At 48.7% G+C, this 14,025-nt stretch overlaps 1 protein-coding gene across 3 annotated transcripts in view; it reads right to left on the bottom strand.

Annotated features, from left to right (window-relative positions):
- The window catches only part of SEPHS1 (selenophosphate synthetase 1), a 110,181-nt gene extending 102,191 nt beyond the window's left edge, over positions 1–7,990 (bottom strand). Inside the window, exon 1 of one of the 3 annotated variants that reach the window (XM_040413160.1) lies at positions 7,934–7,990. The gene's annotated coding sequence lies outside the window, so the exon portion shown is untranslated. The other 2 variants (XM_040413159.1, XM_040413161.1) reach the window with 2 other exon arrangements.
- Between the last annotated feature and the right edge of the window lie 6,035 nt (positions 7,991–14,025).

Raw genomic sequence — 14,025 nt, 5'->3', positions numbered from 1 at the left:
ACATGTAAACCTCTGCTTGACTGCGAGTCTCAGGTACAAATAAGGGTACTTTCACACTAGCGTTATTCTTTTCCAGCGTTGAGTTCCGTTCTAGGGGCTCAATACCGGAAAATAACTGATCAGTTTTATCCTAATGCATTCTGAATGGAGAGCAATCCGTTCAGGATGTCTTCAGTTCAGTCTTTTTGACTTTTCAGGGCAGAGATAATACAGCAGCATGCTGCGGTTTAAGGCTACTTTCACACTTGCGTTAGGAGCGGATCCGTCTGGTGTCTGTACAGACGGATCCGCTCCTATAATGCAAACGCTTGCATCCGTTCAGAACGGATCCGTCTGCATAACCAGATCAGATTTTTCACTTCGTGAAAACTCAGATCCGACAGTATATTCTAACACAGAGGCGTTCCCATGGTGATGGGGACGCTTCAAGTTAGAATATACTAAAAGAACTGTGTACATGACTGCCCCCCCCCCCATATTTAACTCATTGGTGGCCAGTGCGGCCATCCCCCCCTCCCTCCCCCCGTTTTTAACTCATTGGTGGCCAGTGCGGCCGGCCCCCCTCCCTCCCCCCCCTGTTTTTAACTCATTGATGGCCAGTGCGGCCGGCCCCCCTCCCTCCCGTTTTTAACTCATTGATGGCCAGTGCGGCCGGCCCCCTCTCCCTCCCCTGTTTTTAACTCATTGATGGCCAGTGCGGCCGGCCCCCTCTCCCTCCCCCCCTGTTTTTAACTCATTGGTGGCCAGTGCGGCCGGCCCCCTCTCCCTCCCCCCCTGTTTTTAACTCATTGGTGGCCAGTGCGGCCCCCCCCCCCCCCCCCGTCTTTAACTCATTGGTGGCCAGCCCCCCTCCCCCCCGTTTTTAACTCATTGGTGGCCAGTGCGGCCATCCCCCCCTCCCTCCCCTGTTTTTAACTCATTGGTGGCCAGTGCGGCCTGCCCCCCTCCCTCCCCTGTTTTTAACTCATTGATGGCCAGTGCGGCCGGCCCCCTCTCCCTCCCGTTTTTAACTCATTGATGGCCAGTGCGGCCGGCCCCCTCTCCCTCCCCCGTTTTTAACTCATTGGTGGCCAGTGCGGCCGGCCCCCCCATTAAAATGACCGACCCCCCATCATTGGTGGCAGTGGAGAGTTTCGATCGGAGTCCCAGTTTAATCGCTGGGACTCCGATCGGTAACCATGGCAACCAGGACGCTACAGCATTCCTGGCTGCCATGGTTACTTAGCAATTTTATAAGCATTATACTTACGTGCGATGTCTGTGACCGGCCGGGCGCTCCTCCTACTGGTAAGTGAAAGGTCTGTGCTATAAGCAATGCGCCGCACAGACCTTTCACTTACCAGTAGGAGGAGCGCCGGGCCGGTCACAGACATCGCAGGTAAGTATAATGCTTCTAAAATTGCTAAGTAACCATGGCAGCCAGGAATGCAGTAGCGTTCTGGTTGCCATGGTTACCGATCGGAGTCCCGCACTGGCCACCAATGAGTTAAAAACAGGGGGGGAGGGGGGCCGGCCGCACTGGCCACCAATGAGTTAAAAACAGGGGGGGAGGGGGGGCCGGCCGCACTGGCCACCAATGAGTTAAAAACAGGGGGGGGAGGGGGGCCGGCCGCACTGGCCACCAATGAGTTAAAAACAGGGGGGAGGGGGGGCCACACTGGCCACCAATGAGTTAAAAACAGGGGGGGAGCGGCCGCACTGGCCACCAATGAGTTAAATATAGGGGGGGGGGGGGGTCTGCCAGGCAGCAGGGGGCAGTCATGTACACAGTTCTTTTAGAATATTCTAACATGGTGATGGGGACGCTTCAAGTTAAAATATACCATCGGATTGGAGAAAACTCCGATCTGATGGTATATTAATAGGGACTCCTGACTTTACATTGAAAGTCAATGGGGGAAGGATCCGTTTGCAATTGCACCATATTGTGTCAACGTCAAATGGATCCGTCCCCATTGACTTGCATTGTAAGTCTGGACGGATCCGTTTGGCTCTGCACGGCCAGGCAGACACGAAAACGCTGCAAGCTGCGTTCGGGTGTCCGCCTGCTGAGCGGAACGGAGGCCAAACGGTGCCAAACTGATGTATTCTGAGCGGATCCGCATCCACTCAGAATGCATTGGGGCAGTACGGATCCGTTCGGGGCCGCTTGTGAGAGCCTTCAAACGGAATTCACAAGCGGAACCCCGAACGCAAGTGTGAAAGTAGCCTTATCTCCATCCAAAATTCCGGAACACTTGCAGGAATGCCGGATCCGTCATTTTTTTCCCATTGACGTGCATTAATGCCAGATCTGGCCCCGAGTGTTCCAGAAAAACGGATCCAGCATTGCGGTCTGCACATGCTCAGACCGCAAAAAATGTGGAAAAAAAAAAAATGCTGCATCCGTTTTTTCCGCCTGCCAAAATCCTCTGCCGCAAGTGTGAAAGTACCCTAATTCCTGTTTGTCACAAAGTTGCATGAAGGTGGACCTGTCTGTTCACAGTCTGTCAAGGCTGTATTTTATACACCGTTAATGCTTAAAAAATAAATAAATAAAACAAAAGTGGCTTGACCAGTCTTGATGCAGTTGTGGTGATTTTACGATTTTAGATATGTGCAAATACGTTTAGGCCTAAATTATACGTACAAACTGTGCCTAAGTAGTTGTGTTGTGCAGAACTTTCTGCTTCATGCAGATTAACCATATTAATATTTATGCAGTTGGAATGTAAAGTTACACTGGGGAGCACTTTGTGCACATAATGTGACTAATGACTAAATTTCTAAATATATATGGGTTTTGGGTAGTGGTTTGACTAATGGGAACCCCACTGATCCAGATAACAGAGGTCTCATTCCCCCACTGTAGTGGGGTGCAGGTCAAGCATGTGCTGCTGCTCTACTTATTCTCTATGGGACGGCCAGATAGAGGACAGCTTGATTGACCTGCCGCTCAGTGAGAGTCGCAGCGGTTGCCACCTATCGATCACATAATTATCCCCTTTTAAACCTGGCTCAACCCCTTCAAGGCCCCCAAATAAATTAAACTAATGTCAGCTAAACCTGCTGTTTTCAGCTGAAACAGTAGTCAATCTATTCTGTATGGGGAGCACCCGACTCCCCTGAGAGATAAGGGGAAAAGAAGGATCAGATGCATTGAGTTTCAACAACCGATCCTTTTGCTCTCTTGGGAGATAAGCAGCTGCCAAAGGTGTCTGGCAGCAGCCGGCTGTCTTTAGTTGGCCGGCGCATGCGCAATATGAAAAGCTATTCCTCTGCCCATAATGGGCAGAGCAGTGCGCAGGTGTGGGCCAGTTCCCAGCCCGCTGTCCTCTGGTGCCACTCGTGACGTCTGCCGGCTGGAGGTGTGTTTTTCTGGGCACATCGCCCAGTAACGCCACCCCTGGGCACCTTTAGAAGCTCATTTGCATAAGTTTAAAAAGTGTTATTTTCATGATCTGGAGAAGGGACACAGAAGAGAAAGGTACGATTGTAATGAGGGTCAAAGAGTCTATAACCTGATCTGAGTGGTCTAAAACGCTCAGATTAGGTGAAAGACTCCCTTTAAGATCTTATAATCTGTATTCAGGATCATCATCCCTGACAAGCAGAGCGGAGAGGAGGATGAGGCAGCTCTTCAGGTCAGTGCTGTGAAGTAACTTATCCTCCTGTGTGATTAGGACAGGTTTTGTGCGTACCAATAGGACGGCGACCATTTTTTTTCCTCCTAATGATTGCTCCCCAGACAAAACAAGCCATTATAACTAATGAAAGGTATTTGGGAATATATTTAGAATGAAGGAATATTTTGGTATTTTCACTTTCTTAATTCCTGGAGAACCCCTTTAACCAGCTGATAAGTGGAGGTGTCAGACCCCTGCTGTTCTCATACTGATATGTCCTCAGGATAAGCCATCGATATGAAAATTCAGGAGAACCCCTTTAACTGTCTAATGGGTGGTGGGATTCTACATTGCAAGTGACTTGTCGTCAAATTGCACCACAAAATAGTCGTGCAACAGCAAGTCACAGGCAAATCGCACCCAATTCTTTGGCTGCATAGTCGCTGATTTATATGACCATAGCTGCATAGTAGACCTAGCCTAAGGAACTTATCTGTCTAACTATTGCATGGACTTCGCTATTCATTCTAGTCAATGCTGGCACAATACTGATGGACTTAAACAGGAAATCCATAAAGTGCCTCACAGCTAGTGTTGAGTAAACTTCTGTTTTCAAGTTCGGCGTACAAGTTTCAGGTTATCTAAGAAATCCAATATGGATTCCACTACCACGGACCATGTTATGGTCTGTGGTAGCGTAATCCATAACGGAATTCTTAGATAACCTGAACCTTGTACGCCGAGCTTGAAAACACAAGTTTGCTCATCCCAACCCACAACCATTTAACGAAATTGCAGAGCATGCTGCATCAGCACTGCCACAAAAGAAGCAAGACCCTGACCAGACCACAGTGCGTACCTACCAGACCACCATCATCTCCATGTCCTACCATACCTGAATCCCCATAAAGTGAGGAGGAACGGGAGCTGACCGGCGTACAGGCCTTGGAGTTTCTAAAACCTCAACCAAAATGGAAAAAAAAAAACTACGCCTTTGTATACAAGGAGGCCCTGTACATGGAATAAATCAGACATGTAAAAGGAGAAGCAGCCCATGCTGACTGGACAATCATGCCAGCTCAGGCCCTCCCTATCTCTCCTACAATTAGAAACAGATTCGGGAAAGCGGTTAAATGCATTACAGAAGCGACGGACAGAAGGGTATGTGCTGCCATCACACAACCAGGAACACCTTCAGAGCGTGCCTTTAATGCAGCAAAGCCAGGCCTTTATTGTGTGCAACCGCCAGGCTTTATGTGCCCCACACAGCACACGGGTACCTGCATCTGTTCACTGCCAGGTCCGCAGAAAGGCTGCTAACCCTTCACTGACCGCACTGCTGCCACAGCTATAGACGAGCATGGCTATCAACTCTGGAGCAACCCCTCAGAGCGACTGATCTCCCTGCCTGCCAATTTCCTCCCATTATTAAAGGGATTTAGAATTAATATATTAATTTTTGGGTAATTTTAGCATAATTCCCTGTTTAAAGAGGACCTGTCAGTTTTAGTAACTATTTGCATTCCCCATGTAATAACAATTCTGGAACATCTATTCTCATGACTATGTTGTACTATTCCTCTATTATTCCTACTAGAAGTTATGAATGAATTGTTAGCAGTTTGTAATGAAGGGCCAGATGCATGTTACCATCCAGTAAGGGTACAGAGGGGTGGTAACCAGTTGGGAAGGGGGAGGGGGGGTGGGGTGTACCTGCACAGTCTGAAAATGGCAGCACTGATTGGATAGAGTCAGTCTGTGCAGGTACACACCCCAACTGGTTACCTCCCCTCTGTACCCTTACTACAGACTGCTAGCAATTCAGTCATGACTTCTAGTAGAAATAATAGAGGAATGGCACAACATAGAGCCATAAGAATAGATGCTCCAGAATAGTTATTACATGGGGAGTGCATGAAGCTATTAAAACAAGCATGTCAGGAGCAGTGACAGGTCCTCTTTAAGACCTCCCCTTTAAAGGCAGCTTTGCAGTCAGATTATCTGAAACGAGAGTATCTCTGAACGCTCATTCCAGATAATCGACCCGTGTAAAGGTGCAGCAGATCACTTGATGAGCAAAGCACTCGTTCATTGGGTGAAATTATTGTGCGGACACTTCAATCATTGTTTCTGGGCAGCAGATTGTCCTGTGTGAACAGTGATCTGCTGCCCAAAAACTGAACTGTACCCGGACATAACCCCATTTTCACCCAGGCAGCCCCTCTGAGAAGATCATCAGAGTATTTCATGCTCCGATGCTCTCCCTTGCCCTGGGCTGAATCGCGCAGGGCAAGGGCTTTTTCTGCAGATCCGGTGACGTTCCGGGTCTTTGCTAGGTGGAGGCTTCCGCCTAGCAGTGAGCCCAGTGATGTCACCGGCACTAATGGGTGGGCTTTAGTCATGCCCTAGCTTAGTGATGGTGAGTGAACCTGAATACTACAGTCCAGTATAGTATATCTTCCATGTACTTTATCATTTAGCTATAATAGCCTGCCTACATTCAGTGCACTGCCTGTGTCGTTCATAGTGCGTCCTGCGCTGAAGGGTGTGAGTGCCGCCTCTGACAACAATGCCATAGGTTCACCACCATTGCCCTAGCCTATATATATATATATATATATATATATATATATATATATATATATATATATATATACACATACACACATACATACACACAAGCCCATGGAGAAAGCATTGGAGCATGAACTGCTCCGCTCAGAGGGGTTGCCTGGGTGTAGAAGGGGATTTGTCAGGGTTCAACCCCTTTAATTTTTTATGAGGACAAGTGAGAGCAGTAGCCATCTCTCATCCCCATACTGTAGAGGTGATCGATGCATGTAAATGCAGTTCTTCACCTCCACCGACGAGCAGGCAATTGTCGGGAAGGAACGCTTTCTCCCTGATAACCGCCTGCTCAGTTAGGCAGTGTAAATGTGCTTTAGGGGGCTACAGTCACTTGTGCAAAAGGAGGTTATCAAAGCGGGAGAAGACGAGATAGTAATGATCACGGGACGGCCATTTATCAGGACTTTATCAGGGGTTGTGTCACTTCAACAAATGGCATTTATTATGTAGAGAAAGTGAATACAAGGCTCTTACTAATGTATTGTGATTGTCAATATTGCCTCCTTTGCTGGCTGGATTTATTTTTCCATCATATTATACATGGCTCGTATCACGAGGTTAAGGCAGCGCAGATATGAGGCGGCAGGGACAAGAGCTGCCACACATGCCTGCTCCCACGGTCCCAGACAGTGCTTTTTTGTACAATGTGTAGGCATGACCACCGCTGCTGGATTGTAGGGTGGTCATAAGCCCTGGATACAAGCAGTGTATAATGTGATCATGAGCCTGTCCCTAGAGTGAAACGACTGATAACAGGGAACAATAGCTTGTAGTCAGACTTTAGGTCTCGCGTCCCTTGAACTACCACCTTCGCCACCACCGATGGCACCAGACCAGCATAGCCAAATGTGAAGACTTAGGAAACACCATTTTACACAACCACCACCCCAGCGCAGAGGAATTTCCTCCGAGTAGTCGTGACCTCATGTTAACCCTAACAGAAAGGTTACCTGAGGTCACCCAGGCAGACAACTACATGACAGCTCAGCACAAGACACTTAAAGGGACATCCTCCAGACGTCTGAAACACAAATGGCGTAAAAGCTGAGGACTGGCGCGGGCGGCTATTGGAATAAAGAGCGCATTAGAGCCATTTCTATTATAGACTGTCATGCAGTGCTCCAGGGTGCAGGTGAAGGGGCCACCACTGCACAGAAAGCAGCAGGATTCCAATGGGGGCCCTGAAGAGCCTGCTGCACACAATAGCAGCATGCAGATGGGGGAGGCCGGCACTGCAAGGGTTACTAGGAGAGGGGCTGCTGGAAGCTGTGCGGGCACACACAGGCTGCAGGCCGGGGGCACACAGGGCACTGCACTCAATATGCATTTGTTATGGCTCTGGGCCCCAGGCCCGGGCTGCTCCCTCCTCCCCACCCGCCTTAAAGGCGCAGGGCGACACCAAGTCGGCCGGACTGCCTCGTCCCGTCTGCCAGGCCTACGGTAAAGGCCGGCCAGAGTGAAAATGTCGGCACTGGGCTTCCATTAACCCCGCCGCTGCCAGTCCTCCCAACCCTTAAGGCGGCACGGCCTGCTCCACACCCCCACCGCAGCTCACCGGCCGGGCACACGGATCACGTGTGAGGGGGACACGACCCTACTCACCAGATCTAGATTCTTTACTTAACGGTTCCCCTTTAAGCGGCGGTGGCGGGCGCCCTCCCCTGTGATTCCTCCGCTCCTCCTCCCTCCCTCTCACTTACCGGTTCTCCATCCGCCTCCCTCCGCAGGCTCCCGCACACCCACAATGCACCGCGCCGCCTGCACACATGCACTCTCTTATACTTTATTATTATAGCAGTCAGCTATTCGTGACTGAACCATGCACTTCTAGGCTGAGCTACCATGACCCCCACTTTATACATGTCAGGTCGTACCCGGCAGGGTGCGCTCTATTGCCCCGGGCATAACTGAGAATAAGGCAGCTCTTGCATAGAGGAGCATGGCCCTGGTGTAGACACTGGGCACCTTATATACCGGTAATCCTATGTATTGTATGGCAGCCAATCAGATCACTGCTTTTGTGTTTATAGCCTACATTGCAGAATGATAGAAAGGATTTGATTGGTTGCTGTGTTGCACGTCTTATCAGATCAGTTTTTTATTCATGTGGGGGACATTTAGGAAAACTGGCTTAGGGCACTTTCACACTAGCGTTTCTGTCACAGGGGCTCAATACCAGAAAATAACTGATCAGTTTTATCCTAATGCATTCTGAATGGAGAGCAATCCGTTCAGAATACATCAAGTTCAGTCCCAATTACATTTTTTGGCCGGAGAAAATACAGAAACATGCTGTATTTTTCTCTCCAGCCAAAAATCCTGAACACTTGCCGGAAGGCGGGCAATAATTTCCATTGAAATGTATTAGTGCCGGATCCGGCATTAAAATTGCAGCATTGACGGATCCGTTCTTCCAGTCTGCTCATGCGCAGACCTTTAAATCTGTGAAAAAAATAAATACCGGATCCGCTTTGAGAGACGGATCCGGTATTTCAATGCATTTGTCAGACTGATCCGTCTGACAAATGCCATCCGTTTGCGTCCGGATTGCCGGATCCGGCAGGCAGTTCCGATGACGGAACTGCCTGCCGGAATCCTTTGCCGCAAGTGTGAAATTACCCTTAGTTGCCCATAGCAACCAATCAGATTCCACCTTTCCTTTTTCAGCACTCCTTTGGAAAATGAGAGCATCAATTTGATTGGTTGCTATGGGCAGCTAAGTCAGTTTTCCTTTACACTAGTTTTCCTAAATGTCCCCCTTTGTGTTTTGTCCTGTGCAGGGATCCGGAGGGACGTGGGTGCCGGGGACTGGGTAAGTATAGTCTATAGCAGGGATGCTCAACATGCGGTCCTCCAGCAGTTGTAAAACTCCCACCATGGCCTGCTGTAGACTGTCTGGGCATGCTGGGAGTTGTAGTTTTGCAACAGCTGGAGGGCTGAAAATTGAGCATCCCAGTCTATAGGATTGTGGGGGTTATTTCTAATATTGGATAACCCCTTTAAAGCCTGTATTAGGCTACTTTCACACTAGCGTTTTTGCTGGATCCGGCAGGGTTCAGCAAAAACGCTTCTGTTACTGATAATAAAAACAACTGATCCGGTTGTATTATCTTTAACATAGCCAAAACGGATCTGTCATGAACTCCATTGAAAGACAATGGGGGACGGATCCGTTTTCTATTGTGTCAGAGAAAACTGATCCGTCTTGATTCGCATTCCATGACAGAAAGAAAACCGCAGCTTGCTGCAGTTTGCTCTCCGATATGAGAACACAACAGAACGGAATGCAGTTTGGAGCATTACGTTCTGTTCAGTTACATTTTGTCCCCATTGACAATAAATGGGGACAAAACTGAAGCGTTTTTTCCCGGTATTAAGACCCTATGATGCTAGTGTGAAAGTAGCCTTGCACTGTCAGATTTTTTGTCCGATGATTGCCAATGAGTGTTCATAGTAACGCGTTTGCTTGTTCATCAGGCAATTGTGATCTTTCAGCATGCTCAAAGATCACGATTTGCAGGCAGCAGATCGTGCTGTCTAATCTAGGGTTGGGAGATATACCAGTCTTGGCGATGTACCGCGGTATTAGGAAACATCAATATGGCAATATCGCTGTTTCCTAAAAACCGCTGTATTTTGTGACGTCATAGAAGCGAGCGGTCATGTGTGCTGACCACTTCAAAATCTGCAGGAATAAAACAAGATTATGACCCAGCGTCTTCCTTGTGCAAGTTCTTTATTCCCGATCATCACAGCAAACAGGCAACGTTTCGGCTTAACACAAGCCTTGAGAAAGGCTTGTGTTAAGCCGAAACGTTGCCTGTTTGCTGTGTTGATCGGGAATAAAGAACTTGCACAAGGAAGACGCTGGTCATAATCTTGTTTCATTCCTATTACTTTCAGCGGGAAGGAGTCTAACCGCTGGTGACCATGAAGCTTCCAGAAGGTGGGACGTTGGTGCTGTTCTTGATACAAAACTTTCCACTTCAAAATCTGCGTCCGCGGCTGCCTGCCCCTGAATGTTTGCATACCACCAGTATAATTACTGCCCGCAGCGGCCGCCTCCGGCTCCTCCTGGCTCCCTTAATGAAGTCTCCACCCACCAACATCTGACGTCGGAATGAGATGATGAGCGAGGCCACCGAGCAGCACAGGACAAGAGCGAGTGGCAAGAAAGTCTCTCAAGTTACTCTGAGACCGAGTCCGACCTCCACAGAGTTCACAACTTCGCCTGAAAGTGGAAAGAGAGACCCTAATATACACTGCTCAAAAAAATAAAGGGAACACTTAAACAACACAATGTAACTCCAAGTCAATCACACTTCTGTGAAATCAAACGGTCCACTTAGGAAGCAACACTGAGTGACAATCAATTTCACATGCTGTTGTGCAAATGGGATAGACAACAGGTGGAATTTATAGGCAATTAGCAAGACACCCCCAATAAAGGAGTGGTTCTGCAGGTGGTGACCACAGACCACTTCTCAGTTCCTATGCTTCCTGGCTGATGTTTTGGTCACTTTTGAATGCTGGCAGTGCTTTCACTCTAGTGGTAGCATGAGACGGAGTCCACAACCCACACAAGTGGCTCAGGTAGTGCAGCTTATCCAGGATGGCACATCAATGCGAGCTGTGGCAAGAAGGTTTGCTGTGTCTGTCAGCGTAGTGTCCAGAGCATGGAGGCGCTACCAGGAGACAGGCCAGTACATCAGGAAACGTGGAGGAGGCCGTAGGAGGGCAACAACCCAGCAGCAGGACCGCTACCTCCGCCTTTGTGCAAGGAGGAACAGGAGGAGCACTGCCAGAGCCCTGCAAAATGACCTCCAGCAGGCCACAAATGTGCATGTGTCTGCTCAAACGGTCAGAAACAGACTCCATGAGGGTGATATGAGGGCCCGACGTCCACAGGTGGGGGTTGTGCTTACAGCCCAACACCGTGCAGGACGTTTGGCATTTGCCAGAGAACACCAAGATTGGCAAATTCGCCACTGGCGCCCTGTGCTCTTCACAGATGAAAGCAGGTTCACACTGAGCACATGTGACAGAGTCTGGAGACGCCGTGGAGAACGTTCTGCTGCCTGCAACATCCTCCAGCATGACCAGTTTGGCATTGAGTCAGTAATGGTGTGGGGTGGCATTTTTTTTTAGGCTACCTCCATGTGCTCGCCAGAGGTAGCCTGACTGCCATTAGGTACCGAGATGAGATCCTCAGACCCCTTGTGAGACCATATGCTGGTGCGGTTGGCCCTGGGTTCCTCCTAATGCAAGACAATGTTAGACCTCATGTGGCTGGAGTGTGTCAGCAGTTCCTGCAAGATGAAGGCATTGATGCTATAAACTGGCCCGCCCGTTCCCCAGACCTGAATCCAATTGAGCACATCTGGGACATCATGTCTCGCTCTATCCACCAACGTCACGTTGCACCACAGACTGTCCAGGAGTTGGCTGATGCTTTAGTCCAGGTCTGGGAGGAGATCCCTCAGGAGACCGTCCGCCACCTCATCAGGAGGATGCACAGGCGTTGTAGGGAGGTCATACAGGCACGTGGAGGCCACACACACTACTGAGCCTCATTTTGACTTGTTTTAAGGACATTACATCAATGTTGGATCAGCCTGTAGTGTGTTTTTCCACTTTAATTTTGAGTGTGACTCCAAATCCAGACCTCCATGGGTTGAAAAATTTGATTTCCATTTTTTTATTTTTGTGTGATTTTGTTGTCAGCACATTCAACTATGTAAAGAACAAAGTATTTCAGAAGAATATTTAATTAATTCAGATCTAGGATGTGTTATTTTTGTGTTCCCTTTATTTTTTTGAGCAGTGTATATTACAGCCGGCCCGACCCAAGTGAATAAAGGTGTAATGTCTGCCTATGACGGTGACCATGTATGTCTTCTACTGCAGCCCTGTCTGACTCTGGCCTACTCCTTCCTGCCTGCAAGCTGCACCGCACTACTGCACATTGAAATAGCAGGCATTAGGGAATGAGTCATCATGAGTTCCTCCCCACTCCCCTATACATGACCAACAAGAGGACATTACAAGACATTGTTTTATTGGGGGCCACCATATGTCAGTATAATGTCACCTTGTGCCTGCCCCCATACAGTAATGTCTCCTCGTGGCTGCCCCCATACAGTATAATGTTTCCTTGTGGCTGCCCCCATACAGTAATGTCTCCTTGTGGCCGCCCCAGACAGTGCCCCATACAGTATAACGTCTCCTTGTGGCTGCCGCTGCCCCACACAGTATAACGTCTCCTTGTGGCTGCCCCCATACAGTATAATGTCTCCTTGTGGCTGCCCCCTACAGTATAACGTCTCCTTGTGGCTGCCCCCTACAGTATAACGTCTCCTTGTGGCTGCCCCATACAGTATAATGTCTCCTTGTGGCTGCCCCATACAGTATAACATCTCCTTGTGGCTGCCCCCTACAATATAATGTCTCCTTGTGGCTGCCCCCATACAGTATAACGTCTCCTTGTGGCTGCCCCCATACAGTATAACGTCTCTTTGTGGCTGCCCCCATACAGTATAACGTCTACTTGTGGCTGCCCCCCATACAGTATGACGTCTCCTTGTGGCTACCCCCATACAGTATAACGTCTCCTTGTGGCTGCCCCCATACAGTATAACGTCTCCTTGTGGCTGCCCCCATACAGTATAACGTTTCCTTGTGGCTTCCCCCATACAGTATAACGTCTCCTTGTGGCTGCCCCTATACAGTATAACGTTTCCTTGTGGCTGCCCCATACGGTATAACGTCTCTTTGTGGCTGACCCCATAGAGTATAATGTCTCCTTGTGGCTGCCCCCATAAAGTATGTCTCCTTGTGGCTGCCCCCTACAGTATAACGTCTCCTTGTGGCTGCCCCCATACAGTATAATGTCTCCTTGTGGCTGCCCCATACAGTATAACATCTCCTTGTGGCTGCCCCCTACAATATAATTTCTCCTTGTGGCTGCCCCCATACAGTATAATGTCTCCTTGTGGCTGCCCCATACAGTATAACATCTCCTTGTGGCTGCCCCCTACAATATAATGTCTCCTTGTGGCTGCCCCCATACAGTATAACATCTCCTTGTGGCTGCCCCCTACAGTATAACGTCTCCTTGTGGCTGCCCCCATAAAGTTTAATGTCTCCTTGTGGCTCCCATACAGTATAATGTCTCCTTGTGGCTCCCATACAATATAATGTCTCCTTGTGGCCCCCATACAGTATAATGTCTCCTTATGGCCCCCATACAGTATAATGTCTCTTTATGGCCCCCATACAGTATAATGTCTCCTTGTGGCCAAGTGTTTTTTTTCTTTTAAATGGGTATTTATCACTTTATATATATCCAGTTATCGCAATAAATTTCTTAATATCGTTATCTTGGGAATATTTTTGATATCGCCCAACTCTATCACAATCTGCTGCTGGCAAATAACTAGACAGCATAGGGACGAGCAATGGCATAACGATAGCAGCGGTCTCCTCCGCTAGCCAGCAGACTATTGCCAGGAAGGAACGCTTCCATTCCGACAATCTTCTGCAGAATCCAGTTATGTAATACAGCCTCAACTCCAGTCCTCAGGGCCCATCTGCCAGTCATAATTTGAGGATATCCCACAGAATGACTACCTGTGATAAGTCCTAATAAATTGACACCGATTATATCACCTGCTCAATATTAGGCCTCTTGCACACGAACCTGCTGTGTTTTGCAGTCTGCAACTTGCGGATCCGCAAAACACTGATGCCTCCTGTGTGCCTTCCGCAATTTGCGGAACGGAACAGACGGCCC

This window comes from Bufo bufo, chromosome 1, assembly GCF_905171765.1.
Source record: "Bufo bufo chromosome 1, aBufBuf1.1, whole genome shotgun sequence".
In the NCBI taxonomy this organism is placed as follows: domain Eukaryota; kingdom Metazoa; phylum Chordata; class Amphibia; order Anura; family Bufonidae; genus Bufo; species Bufo bufo.
The sequence above is the reverse complement of the archived record's forward strand: the minus strand, read 5'-3'. Positions and strand labels throughout refer to the sequence as shown.